The following is an 11570-nucleotide window of genomic DNA, read 5'->3' on the forward strand; positions in this document are numbered from 1 at the left end:
AAAACCAATTAATGAAGAAATGGACATTAGATGGTTAATTTCGTTACTAAATGGAATTTTGAATTCTCGACATTATTTTTTTTGGTTGTCTAAGCTGTTCGAAAAGGAGCTGCGCACTTTCCTAGTATACACTTGAAGGGCAATATCTAACAAGAAATTATAATATTAGTTTAAAAGAGAGTGAAAACTTGTTTTGTTTTTACAATATTAAACACATTGGACTCTGATCAGAAGGTTCCGGATTCAAACCCCGCGTTAAACTTAGTACTAGCCCTGGAAAAGTGAATGGTTATAACAACTAACTAGTGACTTATGTTGCTATTATTTACAAAGTCGATGTTCGTCGTCATAAATGATCTCCAACTCTTCTTCTATTATTGTGTCCAAAGTTTGGAACGGTTCATTTTTCAAACGTCATTCAAATATATTTAACATAATTAGTATGCCCTTAATGACCTACATGATCTATAGAACGCCTGCTCGATATTCTTTTTATACAAGATCTTATACCGGATATCGAGCCTAGGTGTATTTTGACACATTTATGTAAACTAAACTGAAGTAGCCGAAGGCTCATTGAATACTCCTTTTAACAAATACTAGTAGAACAAAAAATGAAAATTACAGGTTTTACGCTGTATGTGATTATTCCATTTTTGTGTTGTTTGTTGTGTATGAGACAAACACTTAAAGTGAAATCTGAGTGATTTTTGTAGATCTGTTTGCATAAAGACAACACCATTAACCATGTAAAACGCTATTATCGTTATTGTCGGCTGATTTGTTTTTGGAACTGGTTCAAGTTTAATGTTTTGTAAGCTTCTCGTGACCCAGACGGGCATGACTGTGTCTGCGACATTGTTACGTGTACTTGACAATGAAGCGGACAAGATTTGTCTCAAAAACAGACCCAATGTTTGGATATGCTTTAATGTGCACGGCTATAAAACCATTAATTACGGCCATCCATTGATAATATTGATTCTCGGAAAAGGCATTTCCTGACAAACGTTTACAATACAATTTACATTTTTCAGGCAGAGAAATTGCAGATATGCTAGCCTTATCTTCTAACCTTAAGTAATATGCATAATTATAAAGAATTTCAACTTTCGATGGTGTTTTTTTTTTGTAAAAAATATGTAAAACCCTGCACGCAATACAGGAAACATATGCAAATGAAATAAACAACAAATAAACACTGAAAACCATTTTTATAACAGTGCAGAAGTTACTTGCTGCTTTTTTTCTTTATATATTTGTGTTAATTTCAATATGGTCTAGTGTAAAGCAACTCAGTAGCATTGTTGAAAGGTTATATTCGATTATCTTAACAGGGTGAACATTTTGTGTCTAATGTATTTTGGAATGCATAATACTGAACTATAATATATCTGAAATTGATTGTGAATATCATGTCTTTTTTGTTGTAAAAATATACACATATAAGGAATCAATATTTGTTAATTTTGTATAATCTTTTGATGATCTGAATAGTTTGTATGCCCCATTAGCAGTATTAAGGAATAAGAATTATTATACTTTTTGTAAACTTTTTCATCTTATGTATAAATGTACTTTGACACAACTATAAGAATTACGTATGCTGTTTCCTATTTTGAAATGTATTCTGGGCCGAAGACCTTTATTTACAAAATAAATTATTGACTTGAAATTTGACTTGACATAATTTTGATAATTAAGACATAAATCTTAAGATTGCTGAAAATTTGTAACAGTTTATACTAATATGTATAATGAACTTATTAACATTAATCCCAAAACGTAAAAGGCAGTTCAAAAGACATAGAAAATGTTTAGAATTGCACCATGAGCAACACGTACATGTATTACTTGAGTAGAAAATAGAACAAAATGTTAAGAGGAATGTTTCATAATTAGTACTAGTTATATTTCCAACATGGTTTAGTATAAACCAACTAAGTATCATAATTATAAGAAATTTGATAACCTCAATAATCAGTTATCAGTTGATGGTGTTGTTGTTTTTTCATCCTAAATATATAGCTATAAAATTGTAATCAAACTCCTTCTAATATATTCATATAACCGTACCCCAATATGTTTTTTCCGTAAAGTAAGATTGGTGAAACTGTTTTATCAAATGAAGTAAATCAATTTCAATATCATACGGCCATAAAAGTCTCTTTTATTTTCTTAAAGGGCGTAAACATAGCATTTGTAGCCTGATCAGCATGGATTTTTTTGTCTTAACATTTGATCCACTCTTGGTCAAGTATAACTTAAGATGTTAATATTCATCGACATTTTCCAGTACATTGTCACCTAACTTGAATTCCGGAGGGTTTCTAGCCCTCCCTCTACCAATATTTAATACCTTTGTTTTTCTTGTTAATGCTTTTAACTGCAAAGTATTACAATAATATTGGAAAGCATTTAAAGCGTTTTGGAGAACTATGATCAAATCACTGAATATAACTGTATAACCTGCATATAAAAGTATGATTACTTTAAGTTTAAGCCGTAAGCCACCAATTGTACTTTCTTTATTCCCACCTTGAATATCATTTCTTCATTCAATATCATTCAAAACATCAAAAAAGGAAAGGATATACATGTAAGTTTTCTCCTTGCCTACCCCTCGATAAACATAGACAAAGGTTTAAGACACTGCTTCTGAAGACCTAATTTTGGATTTAATGTTCTTGTGCATATCAACTATACGTTTGAAACAAGGTCCATTTATATCATTACTGATTAATTTCTGCCATGAACCTTCTCTCCAAACAGAGTCGAATTCATGCTTGAAATCCACAAACCAGAAATAAAGTGTTATTTTTTAAAGTTCTTATCGGAATGCAGAATATCAATCAAAGTCTATAGTATGAAAATGATTTCTTTCATGCTTTTCGATGAAATATGGGGTTCTAACAGTGAAATAACAGCAATGAAAATATCAATTTGATATTTTTCACTGCAAAATAAGGAATGAAAATATCAACTTTAGGAGCTACTTTTAAATTCATTTGTAGTTACTTCCCTTGATCAAAACAAAACATTTCACTTTGAACCAGTAAATATTGGCAAAAAATGTTTAAAATTTAAAGAAATGTTTTATAAATTAAAATAAATATATATTTGGAAACTAACAACTAACCGTTTATTACTGGTTCTCCCGTTTTTCAAACATTTTCTTGATCTTGAAGCTGAATGTTCGAACATTTGCTTTCATACCAAACAAATTACAGACGAAAACAACTGTTCGAACATAAATATAATTTTATGTCATCGTTCAAATGCATTTTGAACTGTTTGCCGTTGTATTACGTAAAATGAGCTTCCCGGACAATTTACAGATAATCCGATATTATTACACAACCCACGCCTCATTTGTCAACAAACTAGCGTGGCATTCACTCTTTACCTGGAAAACAAACCTGTTTTCAAGCGAAACAAACTGGTCTCTGACAGTAAGATGACTGAATATTCATTTATCATGAAACACATGTAGTCTAAAACAAAACAAAAATGTTTAAAATCCAATCGCCATTCGTGAAAATATGTCTTTCTATGACGATCTTAAAATACGATCTTACACTGAAATAAACAAATATCCTCTATATCTACTGTTGGGGATTTTCTACGAAAGCCTGCTTGGTTCTCGATAACAGGTTAGAATTTTCTGCATTGGTGTTATGTCTATTATTTAAAGGGCAAGAAAACAGTTTGCCTAAGCAACTAAAAGAGATTTCGGTCTTTATTCTCCACCTTTATTGTTTTATAAATTGGTTAAATAATGCCTTCCATTCAACTGTTTGGAATGTAACCACTCTTTAGAATGGCATTAAGAAAAATTACATCTATAGGAAACATCAAGTGTAAGGTGAATTGACGTTTTCATTAACGATACTAAATACTTCCAAAATTCGTCCAAGGATGCAATTGTTTTTATTTTAAATCATAGCTAATGATTCTCTGCAATTTTTAGGGTCATATATTTTCAAATCTCTTAATTGATTAAATGTATTTTAGTTTAACTTATTTCTAGCTGCATGCATAGTAGTCTTATATTGCTTGCTAATAATCTTCAAGCATTTTTAGTTAAACCTCAAAAAGTCGCAGATGCACAGGAGCTTAACTTCGAGTGGAAATGCGAATCTGACACCGACTAATAATGTGCTGGCTTTGCGCGTATTTATGTTTGTACAACTGATCCAAAGTGTTTTGCATAAAACAATTATGACCGGATTTCCTTATAAATATACCCAAAAAAGACTTGAATACGTACATACATATACTTTCATCATAAACGGACATATTTTTGCCTTTCAAAATACTGTGTTCGAATCCATACACAAGAGTTGTGAGCGCCTGAAATCTATATCTGATGACGACACTGATGCTGGTTCGTATGACAGTAAGTCAAGCAGCGGACTTCTTTAGATATTTTCATTTGCATTGGCTGCTATAAAAATAGTGACATACCTCTTAATGACAATGGCTGTAAGCGATATGCTGTTTCATTGGGTATTATTGTCCAATCGCCGAGAAGCAAATAACTGGATACAAAACCGACCATTCCTAGCATGAGTATTTATGTGCTTTGACACCATGGCATAGACGAAAGAAAATTTCGAGTGTTAACATACTTGAAGTAATTCTGTTACAGCTATTTCTTGCGTGAAAAATATATTTTTATGTGATAACATGACATCCTTATCATAGATTGTGATTGGATTGCTGTGAAAATATCAAAATGTTTTTACAATGTATGCGTGTGTTGAGATTTAGATTATCGTATGGAGTTTGCTTGTTTTTTCTACAAGAATTTTTCATGTTGACAGTAAATGGTAAGCATTTTGCAAAACACAACTCTTGAATTTAAAGAAAATAACTTTTGAGTAAGGTTGCTTTGTATGGATGTGATAGTTTTTATATATTTTATTAATTCTCCAAAACATTCAGATAACTGTGCTTATGGTTTGTCTGATCTTTTATTGTATCAATCTTTGTTGATGGTGTTTTTTTCTGGATTTTCTTTCCAAATAATGTAGCGAAGAAGTCCTACACAACTTCAACGTGCCATTATATTAAACTATAATTGACAATATTTTTTTTTGAAGTGATTTTGTTCATTAAAAAAGCCGATAAAAAGCGTTCTTTGCATCGAACAAAAAAGCCTGCTTTGGTAATCACTTTCATAAATTACATCGCAAATTGCCAGAAATATAAATACTTTTTTTGGTTTACACGGAGCTGCAAAGCTTCATTGTGAAAACGAATATAAGCTGATATAGCTGTTTCATTGGTCGAAGCATTTGCCTAGAGGGCAAGAGAACATGCTCCTGGCGAGAGTCGTACCCATGACCTGTTTGATGACCACTCTCACTTTCGAATTTAAAATTCCACTCGAAATGAAAGATATCCTATAATGCACCATTACAGGAACCGGCCAATGCCCTGATTTGGTACCCGGTGATCATATGCTGCTCTCTCAGACCGACGGATGGGTTGGGGACCAACCTATCAGTGCCACGTGTGAACCGGGTCACGTGTTCGACACATATGTGCTCGAGAAGAACATCACGTGCCAGATGGTCAGTAACGTGACGATGTGGAGTGAGGACATAGGCACGTGTCAAAGTAAGTGTGAGAAAAGCATCATTATTGCTCTATTTGAGCAAACAGAGTGATTGCTCTTTAATACTTTTGCTTGTCCTGACTGTAACTTGAAATTTACCAGATGGAATTCAATTCCACTCCATACAGTGGTTAACAGTAAAATGAAAGGAAGTTCAGTGTACTGCACTGTGTTACTTTTTTTGCCGAAGCATGACTTGAAACCTATTTGATGGAATCTAAAAAAACTTACTTACAATGGTAAAGCACAAAAAGGGGAAGTGCACTGTACAGGGACTACAACTCCATTTAAGCTTATTTCAAAGTTATTTTCCTTTGGTCTTTTTCTTTTCCGGCGCATAACTTGAAAACTACTGGACGAAATTTAATTAAACTGAATACAGCGTTAATGCACAATGAGATGAAAAGCAGTGTACGAGAACCATTACTGAATCCACAATATTGTCATTTCCTATGAGGGCGGCATTTGGGGGCAATACTGACATTCAGTAAAAGCTCAAGTTTATTTTTGTCGATATAACGACATTTCGACCAAAACAGTAATACAATCATATGGCACCATGACGAAAAGACGTAGAATGCACGTTGGCACTACCACCATTACCTTTACCACACCGCAACCACGACCACAACCACCATCTGCTACTACTAATAGTGCTTAGCTTCATCGTGAAATAATGGACTTGAGATTGTTTAAGAAATTGGGGCAAGCCACTTTCTTTGTACGTTTGTAACGACCATATATATTTTGGAAACAATGCCTTAATAACTTTTACTTGAAAGTGAAAGCTTTATAAAGAATCATTTTAGTAACTTGGTGTGTGAAGTTTGGGGTTATATAATCAACGCACGTATCGTGCGATCACTTTTTCAAATAAACGTTCCTGGGTCAGTAGTATACAATGTCTGAATGTTCAACTGAATATCTTGATGTGTGAAGATATCCCTATATACGGTAATGTCCTTGGCCTATTGTGTGAAGATATTCCTATATACGGTAATGTCCATGACCAAATGACCAATTGTGTGAACATATTCCTATATACGGTAATGTCCACCAATTGTGTGAAGTGAGTAAAATTGAAATCATGACGGGTATATACACGGACCCCCGTATCCATACCGTAATTGTATATCATTCTTATAGGCATTAATAATATGTATCGATCTTACACTGAAACAAACCATTTCCTTTTTTACTATATTCCTAAAAAGGGTTAAAAATTAACTGTAGGTTTTCAGAAAAGTGTGCCATATGATAGGAAAACATAACGTCATTTCGTAAATAAGGTCGTTGAAATTGTGTCCCAACTCTGTCCGCGCTGACGTTTTATTTAGAAGTAAGAGCGGGCTAAAATTGATATTATTACTGGAATTGATGGTCACTGTTTGAAACAGTGACAATGCCTGTTTATTTCCCTTACATTTTTTTTATTAACCACCGTAAAGCATATAATAAATTTGACATTAACATAATTACACCTCAGTAATTTAACATTAAAGGTTTTAACTGAAAATTATATTTATTAATATTTGCGACGAATGTTTCGTGTACTAAAATAATCCGACATGCGTTTTCATTTAATACATATATATAAGATCTTTCACGAGTCGTCCAATATTAAAAACAATCCCTGAACTCGTTGAATATATAGAGGATATTTGTTTATTTCAGTGTAAGATCGTATTTTATTTCACGAGTGTCATAGAAAATATAGTTTTTATATGATCACGAGTGAAATAAAGTACGATCTTACATTGAAATAAACAAATTTTCTGTTTCTTTTATGTTCATTTTTGGAGTTTTATTAGTATTTTAATTTATTTTATTAATTACCCCTTTTTGAAAAGTTTTTTTTACGCCGCTGCCCGTGGGACGCCCCTCAAGAAAATTATATTTATACAGTAGCTGATGACGTAGCTTTTCAATTTTCTATTTCCTGTTTGTTGAGAAAAAAATCTCTGATATTCTTTTTTATAGTTAATTATTTGCTCGTTTTTTTAGTGCAAGGATTTTATGAACAGTAATCAATGAAATTTTATTAGTGCATCTATGTTCCTAAAAATAACGAAAACACTTTTATTTTAAGCAGGGCATGAATACATAACCAAATTACTACGCCGCCATTTAATGAATGAAAATTTGGAAGGTCAAATGTGTTAGCAAAACAAATGCGGATACTCATTGGATATAAAACATTCATTTAGTTTAAGAGGGTGTTTCATGATACATGGATATTAAATCATCCTACTGTCAGAGACCAGTCTGTTTCGCTTGAAAACAGGTTTGTTTTACAGGTAAAGAGTGAATGCCACGCTAGTTTGTTGACAAATTTTGAGGCGTGGGTGGGGTAAAAAATATCAGATTATCTGTAAATTGCTGTGTAAGTATTCTGGAAGGCTCATTTTACGTATAACAACGAGAAACAGTTCAAAATACATTTGAACGATGATATAAAATTATATTTATGTTTGAACAGTTGTTTTCGTCTTTAATTTGTTTGGTATGAAAGCAAATGTTCGAACATTCAGCTTCAATATCAAGAAAACGTTTGACAAACGGGATAACCGGTAATAAACGGTAAGTTGTTAATTTCCAAATATATATTTATTTAAATTTATAAAACATTTTTTTTTAATTTTAAACATTTTTTTGCCAACATTTTCTGGTTCAAAGTGGAGCCTTCTGTTTTGATCAAGGGGAAGTAACTACGGATGATTTTAAAAGTAGTTCTGAAAGTTGATATTTTCACTCCTTATTTTGCAGTGAAAAATATCAAATTGATATTTTCACTGTTGTTATATCACTGATAAACCCCAAATTTCATCGAAAAGCATGAAAGAAATAGAGGATATTTGTTTATTTCAGTGTAAGATCGTATTTTATTTCACGAGTGTCATAGAAAAACATATTTTCACGAGTGGCCAAGCCACGAGTGAAAATGTAGTTTTTTTATGATCACGAGTGAAATTAAATACGATCTTACACTGAAATAAACAAATTTTCTGTTTCTTTTATGCTTATTTTCGGAGTTTTATTTGTTGTTTTTTTATTTATTTCTGAATTACCCCCTTTTTTTTGAAAAGGATGGGCTTTACGCCGCTACCCGTGGCGCGCCCCTCATGCATAATTATAGCTGTCAACTTTTTTACTTTCGGTTTGCTGAGAAATAGTTCTCTGCTATTCATTCTTATAGCTTAATATTCGCTCGTTTTTATTGCAAAGCTTTATGAACAGTAAAAATGAGGTATTATTAGTGCACAAATGTTCCAAAATGAAAACACTTTTTATTTTAACCAAATTACTACGCCGCTATTTATAGAATGAAAATTTGGAAGGTCAAATGTGTTAGCAAAACAAATGTGGATACTCATTGGATTTTAACCATTCTTCTTAGTTTAAGACTGCATATACGCGTGTTTTTTAGTAAGTTAATATACAGTCATCTTACTGTCAGAGACCAGTCTGTTTCGCTTTAAAATGTTTGTTTTCCAGAAGAGTAAATGCCACGCTAGTTTGTTGACACATTTTGAGATGTGGGTGGGGTAAAAAATATCGGATCTATCTGTAAATTGTTGTGTGAATTCTCCAGGAAGCTCATTTTACGTACTACAACGGTTAACAGTTCAAAATACATTTGATCGATGCTATAAAATTTTATTTATGTTCGAACAGTTGTTTTTGTCTGTAATTTGTTTGGAATGAAAGCAAATGTTCGAACATTCAGCTTCAAAGATCAGTAAAATGTTTGATAAACGGGATAACCGGTAATAAACGGTAATAAACGGTAAGTTGTTAATTTCCAATTATATATTTATTTAAATTTATAAAATATTTCTTTATTTTTTTTAACCTTTTTTGACATAATTTACTGAAGTCCAGTGTTCTGTTTTGACCAAGGCAAGTACATGTTACAACAAAGGAATTTAAAAGTAGTTCTGAAAATTGATATTTTCACTCCTTATTTTGCAGTGAAAAATATCAAATTGATATTTTCACTGTTATTATTTCACTGATAAACCCCATATTTCATCGAAAAACATGAAAGAAAATTGTGTATTTATTTATAGGCCCCTAACATTACGTATTCACGAAGAAATTACTGAATATACTGTTAAACTTATACGTAGTATGAATACTTCAAAATCGCAACACAAACACTATACTTTTAACGAAATTGGCTTCCTTTTAATTGGTGACGTCACATCCGGTTAGATAACGTCATAGTTTTTGTACTGTGTTCATGACGTCATTCCCTGGTTAAATAGCGTTTTAAGGTATTTTTATTAATTTCATCTTAATGATTTATGTGAAAAAATACTACTTTATCCAAATACAATCTTTATCGTCAATGCAAAATGAACGTTAACGTATGACCTGCTGAAATATTGCCAATTAAGCAAATAAAGTTTCAGATCTGTAAATCAGAAAAAAAATGTGATGCTTATCAATTAAAAAGAGAACAGTTAATCATGTGATTAAAATTGTCACAGTATAAAAACCGTTATGGAAAAGTTTGTGTTTAATGGAAAAAAATCAATGAGCTTGTTGCATTCAGTGATATACATTTTGGTTTCAAAGTAGAGTCGATTTCTACCGTTAAAAAAACCCATGAGATCATGCCTTGTTTTTATGGTGTAATAGTATATTTTTTATATGTTGTCTTCGTTAGAATTTTGTTTTATTGGAGGTCTTTATGAAAATCATTCAAAATTATTTCAACAATTATTAAAAGAAAATATATTTTGAATTCGAGGCTTTTTTTATTCAAATAAACTGTGACCTTGACTTTAATTTAACATTATTAATGGCAGATCTGTGTTCAGTGTTCAATGGCGAATCATTATTGGAATCAAATAAATCAACTTAATTAATTCTGGCTTCCTCCAGTTTTGACACTGTACAGGATATGCATAAAGTGGGAATACGTCATAAGTCATTTGAATGGTTCACTTCCAAGAGGCAGATAAAAGCATCTGGAAAACCATGTCCGTTGTCTAAGAAGCAAGTGGGTATATTTATGAGTAAAACAAAATGCCCATATGAAATCATCAATTATAAGTTGAAATGCAAAGCCATTAGTACTATTGATATATCGCTTTACAATTACCAGGCCAGGGGCCTTGATATAAAAAAACACACACATTATTTTACTACTTCATGGATGTGGTTATACTTGAAAGCGATATCCTGATGGATGATGGACAATGCCCACTGCCCAGCAACCCTCGACTACCGCTCCCATAGAGACTGAAGCAATCTTGGTGACATATAGAAAATAGTATTTCTGTACACCAAGCGTATTTTAAAGAGTTGTTATTGAATGTTTTATTATCATTATTGATAATGAGTTACCATCAAATACAAATATCAGTTTATAGTAGAAATATTTTGCCATTGATTCCATTAAACAATATTTTCACGCATTGATTACCACAGGAAAAGCCTGTCCATCCCTGAGCAGTTTGGTTAACGACACCGGTATTGAGCCATCGGTCTATAACACGTTCTACTACGGTGATTCCATTAACGTTGCTTGTTAATCGAAATACTTAAAGCTTTGAGACTTTATCATGTTCTACCATTCCAATCAATGCATATGTAATGAGTTATTCATTAGCTTTTAAACGCAAAAGTGTTTTAAATGTAACTAAATAGAAATATCAATATTGGTCAGCAGATAATGTATGGAAAGTTTCATTGGGCTGACATTCACTGATACAATTATTTTAAGGGTTTACTTTTCTTCTATTTTCAATGAAAATGGATGTAATTTCACATGTTCATGCTTGACGCCATGTTTTGTTCAAACCACTCCTGAGATTTGGAAAGATAAAATGTTTCTGATAATAAAATACTAATTTGAACATGACTTTAAAAAAATTATCTTAAAGAAGAAACTGTTTATGAAATGAATGTATTCCTGTAATGCACATAAGGTTTTTTT

The sequence above is a fragment of the Mya arenaria genome, chromosome 5 (genome assembly GCF_026914265.1).
Source record: "Mya arenaria isolate MELC-2E11 chromosome 5, ASM2691426v1".
NCBI lineage: Eukaryota > Metazoa > Mollusca > Bivalvia > Myida > Myidae > Mya > Mya arenaria.